We start from the raw sequence: 13,209 nt of genomic DNA on the forward strand, positions 1-13,209 counted from the left end.
CTCAACCCAATATCTTACAAACCCCCCTTTTTCACCTGTCTTTCCAGACAGTCTGGTTCTCTGCCCCTTATTTTGCGTGGTATGGTCCAAAGCAGAACAAATAGAAACATGCCCAAGGGACAGAGAGGCCTTCAGAGCCATTCAGGAGCCTGATGGCCTCTGGACAGCTTGGGGTACACCTGGGAAAGGACAGAACAGGTACCATTTGCCATAGGTTCATTTTTTTCTTTCTTTTTTTTTTCTAAGATTTATTTGTTTTTATTGGAAAGTCAGATTTACAGAGAGAAGAAGAGATAGAGAACAATCTTCCGTTTGCTGGTTCATTCCCCAAGTGAATGGCCAGAGTCAGGAGGTTCCGCTGAGTCTCCCCACAGGTGCAGGGTCCCAAGACCTTAGACTGTCCTCCACTGCCCTCCCAGGCTAAAGCAGGAAGCTGGAAGGGAGTGGAACAGCCAGGACACAAATTGGCACCCATATGGGATTCCGGTGCATGCAAGGTGAGGACTATGGCCACTGGGCTACTGTTCCTGGCCCTCCATTTTCTTTTTTAAAAATAACATGCTAAATATCCACTGAGGAAACTTTTTTCTTGATCTGTGCACTTTTGAGACAACTCTTTAGAAACAGGGAACTGATCTCAAGTTTCAAGGGGAGTGACTGAGTCTGCCCTTGCCAGTCTCTGAGGTTTCTATCCCAGGGTGACCACAGCCCCTGGCCAGCCTCCCTTTCCTACAATGATGGGGTTGAGTGAGTGGGTCTCTGAAGTCCTCTTGCCATCCAGACTTTTATAAGTCTATGAACTTGTGATTTATTGGACAACCTCAAAAGCTAAAATAATATGTTTGACAAGGCAAAATTCAGCCAAATTCCCCAAGGAAAAGGAGTAGTTGTTAGATGTGGTGAAGACATCTGTGAAACATTGTACAAAATGTTTGATGTTGAGACGTGTGCTGATGTCAGAAAATACAATTTAAAAGATAACTCTGGAAGCAGTGGGGGAGGGAGTGGAGGAAGTGGGCAAGAGATCATTGCGGATTACTTTAAATCACTGACACAGGTTAACATTTACTAAAAACCCAGGCACATTTTCACAAACAGAATCACAAGCTGTTCTGATCCAAGTTGAAGAACAGGGAAAGAATACAAAATTAAAATCAGAGTGAGAAAGCATGGGTAGAGGAGCCCAGATTTGAATTCTGGCTTCTCTATTCCCTAGCTGTATGCCATCCAATGAGGTATTTATTTTTTCTGAGTCTCAGCTTTATCTTCTGAAAGACAGGCATGATTGTGCCAGGCTCACAGCTGGCTAGATGACGGCAAGAGCCGATACACAGTGAGCACTTGGCATATTTCTTGTTCCAGAATAAGAATCTTAGAAATGGTAGAAAAACAAAATTGGCCCTCAGGGAGGAAAGTCTGAAGCAGCCCAGTTCAGGAGACAAGGCCCTCTTTTCCTGTGGGGTATTTAAAGGCTAAAAGAGGGAAATATGCATGCCAGATCACTTCTAAAAAAGAGCCTTAAAAGTATTTTTAAAAATCTATCCACAGGGCAGGTATCTGGTGCACGGTCAGAATATGCTGGGGTTCAAGTCCTGACTCCCACGCTTCCAATTCAGCTACTTGTTAAAGCACACCCTTGGAGCTGGCAAGTGATTGCTCAAGTAATTGAGTCCTTGTCACCCACATGGGCAGTCGGGGTACAGTTTCTGGCCCTTGGCTTGAGCCACATCCATTGCAGGCATATGCAGATTGAACCAGAGGATGGAAGATTTCTTTTTTCCCTCTTTGCCTTTCAATAAACAAATTTTTAAAAACTTAAAATCTACAAATCTACTCATAAATAAATATATTATTTAGAAATGAAACACATTACTAGATTTTAAGCAAAGCACTAATTTTGGAAGACCTAAAAGATTCCTACAGAAGATCTTCCTCTTTGTCTCTCCTCCTCTCTGTGTATCTGACTTTCCAATAAAATCTCAAAAATAAAAATCTTTTTAAAAAAAAATGCCTATAGAGAAAGAGGAAAAGCAGACAGATTCTAATTTTGTTCCAAAGCCATCCTCTTCTTCCTCTGTGTTTGGAGAGGCTATGGCTGAGCTCCAAGTCCTTCTTGTTAAGGGAGGGAAAAGACCTTTTGTTGGCCTAGTTTCTAAAACAGCATTCAATTCAATGGATGAGATTGTATTTTTGTTATGACACTTAAAATGATAAGAGACAGACAGCTGAGGGACTCAGTCATTACAGTCAGGATAACAGCCTCTGTTGTGATAGTTATCATGTGTGCATACAAAATATCCGGAAGACGTCTTCCACGAAATGATCATCCACATCCTTACCATTATAACAGGCACCTTACCAGTAGCTGGAAGGAACTGGAACACCTTCCAATATCAGCACTCAGCTCAACCTTGGAATCCAGTGGTGTATCCAATGAGATTCTGATTAAAAGCCAACAGAACCTTTGTGTAGAACCCAGTTTGACACACTGAAGTCAGGTGCATACCTTAGGGGCCATTACTGCTTATGCTCTACTGACCATTGTGAGCTCAGCAAAAGCTCACAAGTCTCCCTGGGTGTGAATACTTCGAGTCAATGAAGCCAGGACATCACAGTGGCCCAGTCATCAGTGGGGGTGCTGAGTAAAGAGAAACAAGGTGCTCACCAATGCTGACAGCCATTCCCTGTGCAATCTACCTCATTACGAAATCTAAATGCAGTGCTGAGATGCTAATCTATGTTACTGTGCTTCTTTAAGAGGAGGAACCCATGGCTGGGATGAGAGGGAATCTGATGGGATTAAGAGTGTCTTCAGACAGGAAAACCAGATTTCCTTCTTGGTAATGGGTGGAGATAATCAGCAAGTCATTGGTTCTGGCTTGTAGTTGATATTTCCTCCATTCGCCAAGCCCATCTAATGACAATACAGCTTTACCTACTACAGAACTGTTCTCATCACCATGGAAAACCATGGAGCCATCTGCCCAGGACTATCTCTCAGTCTCATCCCCAGTACCCTCTACTCTGTATAGACCTTTGCTAGCCAGACTAACAGGGCAGATGTGCGTGATGTAGACACAAAGGGGAATCTGATTTTGTTTTTACTCCCATCCTCTCTCTCTCCTTCCCCTTCGGAGCTGGTGAGCACTGCCTCCTTTGGCCCCGTGCTTCTGGGATCAACCCTCCTGTGTGATGAGGAAGAGTCGATGCTTGGAGGTAACGGGTCAGCCATCCAAATGCTTCTTACTTCTTTACATAGTTAGTACTTAGAATATGAGTGAATTACATGAGGCACCTTACATATAAGCTACATCATTATCTTTAGAACACACAGACACACAACTCTAATTGTGTCGACAGCACAAAGCTGCAGTCAATACGAAGCAGTCAAACCATGCACGAACAGCCAAAATTCACTCACCTCTTGGGCACCTCTGGACATCCCCAGGGTGAGCAAGTGGAAGAGACTGATGATGGAGATTGTTGAGAGCGCCTAACGATCTATGGGGCTGTCTGGCACAGCACCGCAGGGCAGCGGTAAACAAGTTCAGGAATTGTCTTCCCCTTGGGGCCTGGCTGCGTGTCCTGCCTGCGGGAGTGACCTTTTAGCTGATTGGTCGCTTCCCACGTGCAGGGGTGACCTTTTAGCTGATTGGCTAGGTGTTATATATAAGCAGGTTGGGTCCTGGAGGGCAGAGCAGACAGAATGGAGAGCAGACAGAGCGGAGAGCAGACAGAGCAGAGAGGCAGACATAGTAGAGAGAAAGAAGGAGCAGACGGCTTTCCTGTTTGCATGCTGCCTGATGGAATAAAGAGCATTTACACAATCACTCAGCGTCGGGTTTTCTTCCGCGGGTCCGGAGATTCCCCGACAGAGATGAGATGTCTTTTTCCCTCTAAGACATCTTACTTTCCAACAGTTGCAAGGTGACTGTAATTGAATAACTGAACAGTAAGCAGCTTCCAAATCATGTGTACTGCCACTTCTGAGTACAGCTGAGCAAGCAATCAGCTTTGAAGAATACCCAGAAAACTTCAGCTGTGATCTGAACATTTTTTGGGGGGGGGGGGGATGGAGGGGTCTTTTAAGAGCATTCAAAAACACTTGGTTTGACTATTTAATTTCTACTCTCTCTCTCTCTCTCTGATCCCAGCTTAGCAGTTTATTTTTTCAGGGCATGCCTCAAGTAATTGTGCTAGGCCACACCTAGGCATCAGGTGTTCGTGGGTTTTTTATCTAGTGAATGATCCTTATAACTTAACGTATTTTCACAGATAACACTCCCCCTCTGCCTGACTGCATTCAATTACACCCTGGTAACCTGATCAGCCAATGTGGGCGGCCCTCAAATGTAGCACCTAGAAAAGTCATCCTATACCATTCAGTGTGGCCTGCTCCTTTTATTGTGAGTGACAGAAGGGAGGCGCTCCTGTGAAGCAACACATCTGTCCAACAGGAACCAGGAAGCATAGTACCCAAGAGTCAGTCTTTGGGATGTAATCTCTCCCTGCACAGCCTTGAGCTGGAGGACCAGCTGCCACAAATTATCCTGCAATGACTGTAGAAGTCAAGGGGAAGATACTCTGCAACTGCAAGCAAGCCAGTAATTTAGAGGAGCTTCCATTCAGCATTTACACTCAGCTACAACTGCACCAGGAGAAAAACATGCCTCCCACACATCTCCAACCTGGATGGCAGGGTCCAAGCACCTGAGTCATTTTCCACTACCTTCCCAGGCACATTAGCAGGATTTGGGAGCAAAGCAGTGCTCATATGAGTTAAGGCATTGCAGGCACAGCTTAACCCGCTACAACCCTGGCTGCCAGACCTGTCTTTTTATTTTTTTTAAACTTTTTAATTTATTGTTACTATTATCATTTTATGATAGAGTTAAAGAGGCTCCTGGGATTTCCCTTATCCCCTCCCCAATTTCCACCCTCTCCCCAGCTAGTTCCCCTATATCATCACTAAAGTACAATTCTTCATAAACAGTCATATGTCTATCATTGTGGGTATGGACAATGGCAGAGAGTCCAGCATCCTATTGTCAAGATATAGTAAACAGTTTCATTGTAAGTCCATCTTTGTCTGGAAGTAGAGATGCATACTGCATTGTATCCTCACATCTGGTTATGACAGTCTCCATTACACAGCTACTGAATATCCCCTTAAATGAAAAGTCGCAGTACAAAATCAATAATAGGAAGAAAAATAGAAATTTACAATGCCATGAAGTTAAATAACATGTTACTAGATATGACAGTCTCCATTACACAACTACTATACATCCCCTTAAATGAAGAGCCACAAAACAAAATCAACATCCGGGAGAAAAAAGAAATTAACAACATGAAGAAGTTAAATAACATGCTATTGAATGACTAATGTGTCACTGAAGAAATGAAAAAGAAAATCAAGAACCTTCTTGAAGAAAATGATGCTACTGTATGATCTACGAGTCACTGAATGATTTAATCAGAAGAAAGTGTTTTGAAGAGATGAAACCAACAGAAAACAACAAAACCCATGTGATATAGTTTCCGCTTTGTTGAAGTGTGTCTCCTGTAGACAACAAATAGATGGGTTTTCATGTCAATTCCATAATGTTGCAAATTGCTGTTGATGTTATATTGGGACTCTTAATTGACTGGGATGATATTCTACCAGCTCTAACTTCGGACCAGAAACGGTCTCCCCAAGAAACTGTTCAACCCATCTGGACAATAAGTAGCTGGACTCTATGCTTGGTATACGTTTGCAAGGAAAGAATCTTGATTGAATTTGAACTGTAATATTGCATCAAGGTGGAGGTATCCACCAGGGGGGAGGGGTGTGGGGAGGGGTGGGGAGATTCCCAGAGCCTAATGAAACTGTCACATAATGCAAAATAATTAAAAAAAAAAAAACAAATAGATGGGTTTTGTTTTTTCAATCTAGTCTAGTAATCTATGATGTTTATCTGATTCTCCCTTTGAGGAAGCCAAACAGCCACCACAGATGGTTTAACTGGTATTTGTAACCCAAGGGTCTTTGCTCTGCTTTGAGAACATTTAGGGAACTTTTTACTAATTGGTTTTCTGAAAACAATCCTCACATTGGTTTCATGACAGGTATTTGTGGTACAGTTGTGAAGCTGTGGCCTGGAACACCCACATCTCACAGCAGACCCAAGTCCTTGCTCTGTTTATATTAGCTAACATGCACCCTTGAAGGCAGCAGATACAATAAATAAACAGGTGAATAAATGAATAAATATATAAACAAAACAAAATCCAGCTTGAGGACATGGGTTCCTGTTAGGCTTGAGTGCCTAATTCCTGACTTCGGCCTGATCCAGCCCTGACTGTCATATGCATTTGGGGGAATGCATCAGCGGATGGAAGATTCTTTCCCGCCCTGCCTCTCTCTCTCTTCTCTCTCCTTTTGCCTTTCAAATAATAAAAATAAACAAACATTAAAAGCACATTGATTTAATTAAGTCTAGTTTTTATTTTTAAAAAATCTTGTGTCTAAAACTTCTCTATCCTTCTCTAAATTCCCTATCTTGTTTGGCAACCTCTGCCAAAAGATGAGAAACCCTGAAATTTTCCAGAATATGTTCAGAAATTTCTGCCTCCTCTATCTAAAGACTTACACCTCCACCTAATACCTAAAGACTAAACACAGAAATTCTAATTTGTTAACAATAATGAGTGTCAAGCACATTGCTGTCTTACCTTCAGTCCTCACAATGCTTCCTAAAGGTTATGATACTGACAAAAGCTCTATCTTTGCCCCAGAGCCAAAATCTAGAGAATGAATCTCCAAACGTGGTAGGATTACAGCTAAATTTTACATTCTTTAAAAAAGGATTTATTTATTTTTTATTGGAAAGGCATATTTACAGAGAGAAGGAGAAACACAAAGAAAGATCTTCCATCTGCTGGATTACTCCCCAAGTGGCCACAACAGCCAGAGCTGAGCTGCTCCAAAGCCAGGAGCCAGGAGCTTCCTCTAGGTCTCCCATGCTGGCGCAGGGTCCTCTACTGCTTTTCCAGGTGACGAGCAGGGAGCAGGATAAGAAGTGGAGCAGTTGAAACAAAAACAGGTGCCCATGTGAGATCCAGGTGTGTGCAAGGTAAGGATTTAGCCACTGGGCCATCACGCCAAACCTAAATTATACTTTCTAATTGAAGCTGGCCCTTGTTTTATTCAACACATTTTGTTGAGTGTTAACTATTAGGTGCAAGGCAAGATCCTAGGTCCTGGTGTCAAAAGAGAACTGTAGAAAATAGTTAGGCCTGTGATTTTGGTGACAAACTGAGTTTGTATTGGACTCTGCTACTAGGTGCTGTGCAATCTGGGACAAGTTCCTTGCTTTCTCTGTCCCTCACGTGAGTTTTTATAAAATGGGGCTATTGAGAGCATTAATGCATGGGAGGGGTGTTATGAATATATGTGAGCTGATTTTTTTTCTAAGAGTTTATTTTTATAGATTTACAGAGAGAAGGGGAGAGACAGAGAGCTCTTCCATCTCCTGGTTCACTCCCCAAACGGCCACCTTGTCCAGAGTCAAGACAATCCAAAGCCAGAAGCCAGAAGCTTCTTTCAGTCTCCCAGGTGGGCATAAGGTCCCAAGTACTGCTTTCCTAGGCTACAAGCAGGGAACTGGATCAGAAGTGGAACGGTCATGACACAAACCAGTGCCCATATGGAATGCAGGCACTGCAAGACTATTGAGCCACTGCACCTGCCCCTGAGGTGATTTTTTTTTAAATCCACACTTGGCAGTACTTAATACATCTAATTGTGCTGCTCTAACCTCTTTTCATCAATCTATTTGTATGCAAATAATGTAGAAAAGCACATATTAAAAATGGTAATGCATCGCATGAAGCATAGGAAGAAATGGCTGGGAGGGAAGGGAAAACTTCCTTCAGAGAGGATTACCAAGGAAAGGCTTTCTGGGGACCTGTGTGTTAGGCTTGAACCTCGAAAATGCAAAGGCAGCTGTGCTGAGCTGGGACAGAGTGTGCTTGGCAGAGCTGCACTGAGCAAAGCCTGGGGGTGGCGAGGGGAAAGGAGCTAGCAGGATGGAGGCTGTGAAGGATAGAAAAATAGATGTGTGCCAGGCACAGGACGTGCTTTGAAGGAAAACTCAACCAAAACTGGCAATGTGCTTGAGAAGGTAGGTGAGGGGGGATATAACCATGACTCCTTTGCTCGTGTGTTTCTCTGTTTTGGAATAAAAATCACTTGCATCAATAAGCAAATGACCTTTCAGAGCCAAGGACACAAATTACAAGAAAAGGAAATTTGCACTAAACCTTTCCAATTAAAATTTAAAAATAAATAAAAAGACACTCTTTTAAAAATTTTCTAAACTTTGTTTTTGGTGTGAAAGTAAAAATATCTTAATGTTATTGTTCCACTAACTTCCTGAAGTGCCTTTGTCCTGGAAATAATCCTTAGTACCATGCAAGTGGTGGGGGAGTGCTTGGAAATTCTGAACAAGGTGCAAGAAATGCCTTATTTATTTCCTTTTATTTTAGATGTCTGTATTATTATTTTTCATTTGTATGTTTTAATTTTCATTTTTAATGTTATTTACAGTTGAGAAGGATGCATACCAATGTGGGCCTCTGATTACAGTGGGGAGGTTCAGGAAAAGAGGAAGGTGGGTAGGACATACATTTCAAGTTTTTTTGTTATTTGTTTGTTTGTTTGTTCCTATAGCCACGGGGGAGGATGGGGAGGGGACTGCTCCTTGCTATTAAACTACATCAGTGGGCCCGGCGGCATGGCCTAGAGGCTTAGGTCCTCGCCTTCAATGCGCCAGGATCCCATATGGGCGCCAGTTCTAATCCCAGCAGCTCCACTTGTGGAGCTCCCTGCTTGTGGCCTGGGAAAGCAGTTGAGGACAGCCCAATGCATTGGGACCCTGCACCCGTGAGGGAGACCCAGAAGAGGTTCCAGGTTCCCGGCTTCAGATCGGCGCGCGCACGGGCCGTTGTGGCTCACTTGGGGAGTGAATCATTGGACGGAAGATCTTCCTGTCTCTCCTCCTCTCTGTATATCTGGCTGTAATAAAATGAATAAATCTTTAAAAAAAAAATAAATAAACTACATCAGCACCCAGGGCTGGGGGACAGTAATTGATGATGCTCTAGCAACCCTGGTTTGGGAAAGAATGTTCCAAGGATGTTACTTGAGTGGTTTCAATAGCTCTGAGATGTTGTCACTTTAATTGCTCCAGAGTTGAGAAAATATTTCCAAGGTCTATTGGCTATCCAAGTCCACCTCAATGTGCATTCACTAACCCAGACACTTTTACAAAGTTTGGCCAGGAGAATTGTTCAACCTGTTGTTTTCCATCCTCTGATGAGGCAGCTGAAGTCACCTACTGGTCTAGATGAGCTGGCCATCATGTCCCCCATGTGCACCTGAACATGTTGTCCATTGCACAGGCATCAACAACTGAGGAGGTCTAGTCCCAATACATGCACTACAAAGTTGGACCACACATCCTGTGATTTTTCCTGTGGCCAGGATCTCGGTCCAGTGGTCTAGTTGGGATGTTCTCCAAGAAACTTCACCCGGGGTGACCTCATACTTGACTTTTGTATATGCCAACCAGTGCAGGGTCAGTTGTGGTCTGTCACCTGCACCAGCCAATGTACATACCAGTGGATTCAGCTGCCTGCTCAGTTCCACCCCAACTCTATACTTCACGCACACAGATGGATGCTCTTGTTCAACACATCCAGTTCTCTATAGACCAAATCCTCATGCATACCAATCGGAGACATAGCTAGTTGGAGGGACCCACAATTATCCCCAGCAGACCTGTCCCCAACCAATATCCCATCTGGCTCACATGCATACTGAATACTGCACCTTAGCTCAGTCCAAACAACCCCCAGACCCAGTCCTCATGTATGCTGATAGGTGGCACTGCCTTGTCCAGTCTGGCTCTCCCCAAGCCTTGGTTCTTCAGCTCACCAGAGATAGATACAGCCTGGTAGGAGGATGCCCACAGTTCCCCTGCCAAACATGTCCCCATCTCTGGATCGTGCATACACCAGGGGATATGATGATATGATGATCAGTCCTAGCACTTGCCAGCTGGTGCTGATACTTAACTTGGCACCCATTCTGGCTCTCGTGCACACTAATGGGAATGGTAACCTAGCCCAGCTTGGCCTGCCCCCAGTCCCAGCTCTTACACTCACCAGTGGATGCAACAGCCCAGCAAAGGAGTCCTCAAATTTCCCCTACCAGGCTTACTCCCAGTCCCAGGTCTTTCATGTGTCAACAGGTGCTGTGGACCAGTTTTATAGCCTGTCTCCAGTTTCAACACTCACCAGTAGGTACTATAGCTTGGCTCAGCCTGGCTCATCCCCAGCATCAGCTCATGCCAATAAACATAGCAGCCTAGCCCAACCTGGCCTGCCCCAGTCCTCGTGTGAACTGACAACTACAGTCCAACCTGGCCTGGCCTACATTCTGTCCTGGCTCTCATTCATGCCAGTGTATACCACTCATGCCACTGTCCCTACCCAGCCTGTCCCCAGACCTGGTTCACATATACGCCAATGGGTGCTTCAGCCAAGCCTGTTCTAGCCTGCTCCCAGCCCTGGCTCTTATGTTCACCAGCAGGAGCTGAGGCCTAGCAGGGAAGTTTCCCAAGTTCTCTTACCTAGCTCACTCCCAGCTAAAGATGTCACATGTACTGTCAGGTGCTGTTGCCTAGAATGGCATGGCTGGCCCCCAGTCTTGGCACTCACTAGAAGGTACTGTGGCCTAGCCTGACTGGCCCACACCCATTCTACATGCTACAGTTTAGTCCAGCCTGGCCCACTACCACACATGGCATGTGACCCAGTAAAAACACAATCTAGCCTGGCCTATCCCACATCCATTCTGGCCCTTGCAAGTGCCAATGGGTGCTGGAGCCTAGCACAGTCTAGACCACTCCCAGATGCAGCCTACACACATGCTGGCGGGCAGGGGGAAGGGCATGGAGGAGAGCAGGGGCTGCAGATTGCCTGGGAGCTGGGGTGGCATGTCCTAGCCTGGAATTCCCTGACTTCCCCACTTATCTTTTTCAAAAAGAAAAAACAATAAGCAACTATGCTTGCATACTGGTATAGCTGACAAAAATCTGGCATTAACCAGGTCCAGAATGCCCACTAGCTACTGGCTGCTTTTCTCCCAGTAGTATGCCACTTGCCTAGGTACAAGGCAACCTAGGCAGTTGCCTGCAGCTGGGAGTATTTTACTTATTTAAGAGAAGTGACAGAGATAAAGAAGTGTGTAGTTGGGCCTGGCTTCATGGCCTAGCGGCTAAAGTCCTCGCCTTGAACGCGCTGGGATACCATATGGGCGCCGGTTCTAATCCCGGCTGCTCCACTTCCCATCCAGCTCCCTGCTTGTGGCCTGGGAAAGCAGTTGAGGATGGCCCAAAGCTTTGGAGCACTGCACCCGTGTGGGAGACCCGGAAGAGGTTCCTGGTTCCTGGCTTCAGATCGGCGCGCACCGGCCGTTGTGGTTCACTTGAGGAGTGAATCATCGGACGGAAGATCTTTCTCTCTGTCTCTCCTCCTCTCTGTATATCTGACTTAGTAATAAAATAAATAAAACTTAAAAAAAAAAAGAAGTGTGTAGTTTCCATCCTTGCTTCTAGCCTGGCCTCACTACGTGTCAGCATGAATAAGCACATGTACATGTTTGTGCATGTATGTTTTCCAGGATAGCCTCATGAGGGGAACCTTGTGGATTTTCTACTCAGTCACTACATATATACTTGGAGGAACATAAGGCTCCCTCCTGAGAAGCCAGGATTCTCCTTACTTATGGGAGGGAATGTAATATTTAGCAATCTGTTGGCACTCGTTAAGCATATCAGAGCTAATTAGGGTAGAGTCTCATCTACTCATCAGATCACAATCCCTTTTTTTTCACGGTTCCTTTTTAAAAAAAATATTTGAAAGGCAGAATGAGAGAGAGAGAGAAAGAGAGAGAGAGAGAGAGAGAGAGAGAGAGAGAGAGAGAATTTTCCATCTGTTAGTTCATTCCCAAAATGTCTGCAACAGCTGGAGCTGACCAAAGTTCAAGTCAGGATCCTGAACTCCATCTTAGTCATTCAAATGTGTGGCAGGGACTGAAGATTTGGGCCATTTTCTACTGGCTCATGTCCCACCTGCTCCTGTTCTTATCCAGCTCCCCACTAATGATCTGGAAAGCAGCAGCAGAAGATGGCCCAAATGTTTGTGCTCCTGCCATCCATGTGGGAGACCTAGATGAAGCTCCTGGCTTCAACCTTGCACAATCCCAGCTGTTGCAATCATTTGGGGGGGGGGGGGGTGAACCAGCTAATGAAGGATCTCTCTCTTTCCATTTCTCTCTCTCTCTCTCCAACTCTGACTTTCAATAAATAAATAAAATGATGAAGTGATTAAGAAAAAGAGAACCAAAGAGTCATCAAATGCTCAGCTCTAGACAGTAGCAGGTCTGCTGTTGTGATGTAGCATGTTAAGATGCTACCTGCAAGGGCAGGGCTACAATGCCTACTGGCCTGCTTGTGGGCTGGATTGCGGGACAGCCAGGTTGGCCTACCTAGTCCACTGTATCCACTGATGCATGCATGGGCCAGAGTAGTTGCAGGATGGTTGGGCTTTGCTGCAGCATCAGCTGGCAAGTGCTGGGATTAGGGGCAAATCCTGTCAAGCTAGACTGCAGAACCACCTGGAGATTGCAAAATCCGGGACTGGAGTGGGCCCAGTAAGGAAATTGTGGGCATCTCTTTGATGGGCTGCAACTTCCACTGGTGAGCATGAGAACCAAGGCTGGCGGCAGGCCTGGCTAAACACGTAATACCACCCGCCAGCATGAGTGTAGGCTGCTTAGTAGGATTGATTGGGTTGAACTAGGCTTCAATTGCATGTGTGCGAGCTGAATGGATACGGGAATGACTGAGCCAGTCTGCTGCACATACTGGAAAGTACAGGAACTAGGGCTGGTGATGGGCCTGGTAGGGGATACTGGGGTCACTCCAACTAGGCTACAGTTCCCTCTGGTGTACCTGAGGGTCAAGTGTGCGGTGGGCTGGACCACAGCATCTATTGGTTTGTGTAAGAGATGGGGCTGGAGACAGAAAATGATCCAGCTATTGCAACTACTGGTGTGTGTGTAGGCAGATGTGGGTGACAGACTGAGCCAGATCCCAT

The 13,209-nt window shown here is 45.2% G+C and overlaps 1 protein-coding gene across 1 annotated transcript in view; it reads right to left on the reverse strand.

The window, feature by feature from the left end:
• Positions 1-13,209, reverse strand: part of AKNAD1 (AKNA domain containing 1) — a 58,359-nt gene that overhangs the window by 36,861 nt on the left and 8,289 nt on the right. The window lies entirely within an intron of this gene.

The sequence above is a fragment of the Ochotona princeps genome, chromosome 2 (assembly GCF_030435755.1).
Source record: "Ochotona princeps isolate mOchPri1 chromosome 2, mOchPri1.hap1, whole genome shotgun sequence".
Taxonomy (NCBI): Eukaryota; Metazoa; Chordata; class Mammalia; order Lagomorpha; family Ochotonidae; genus Ochotona; species Ochotona princeps.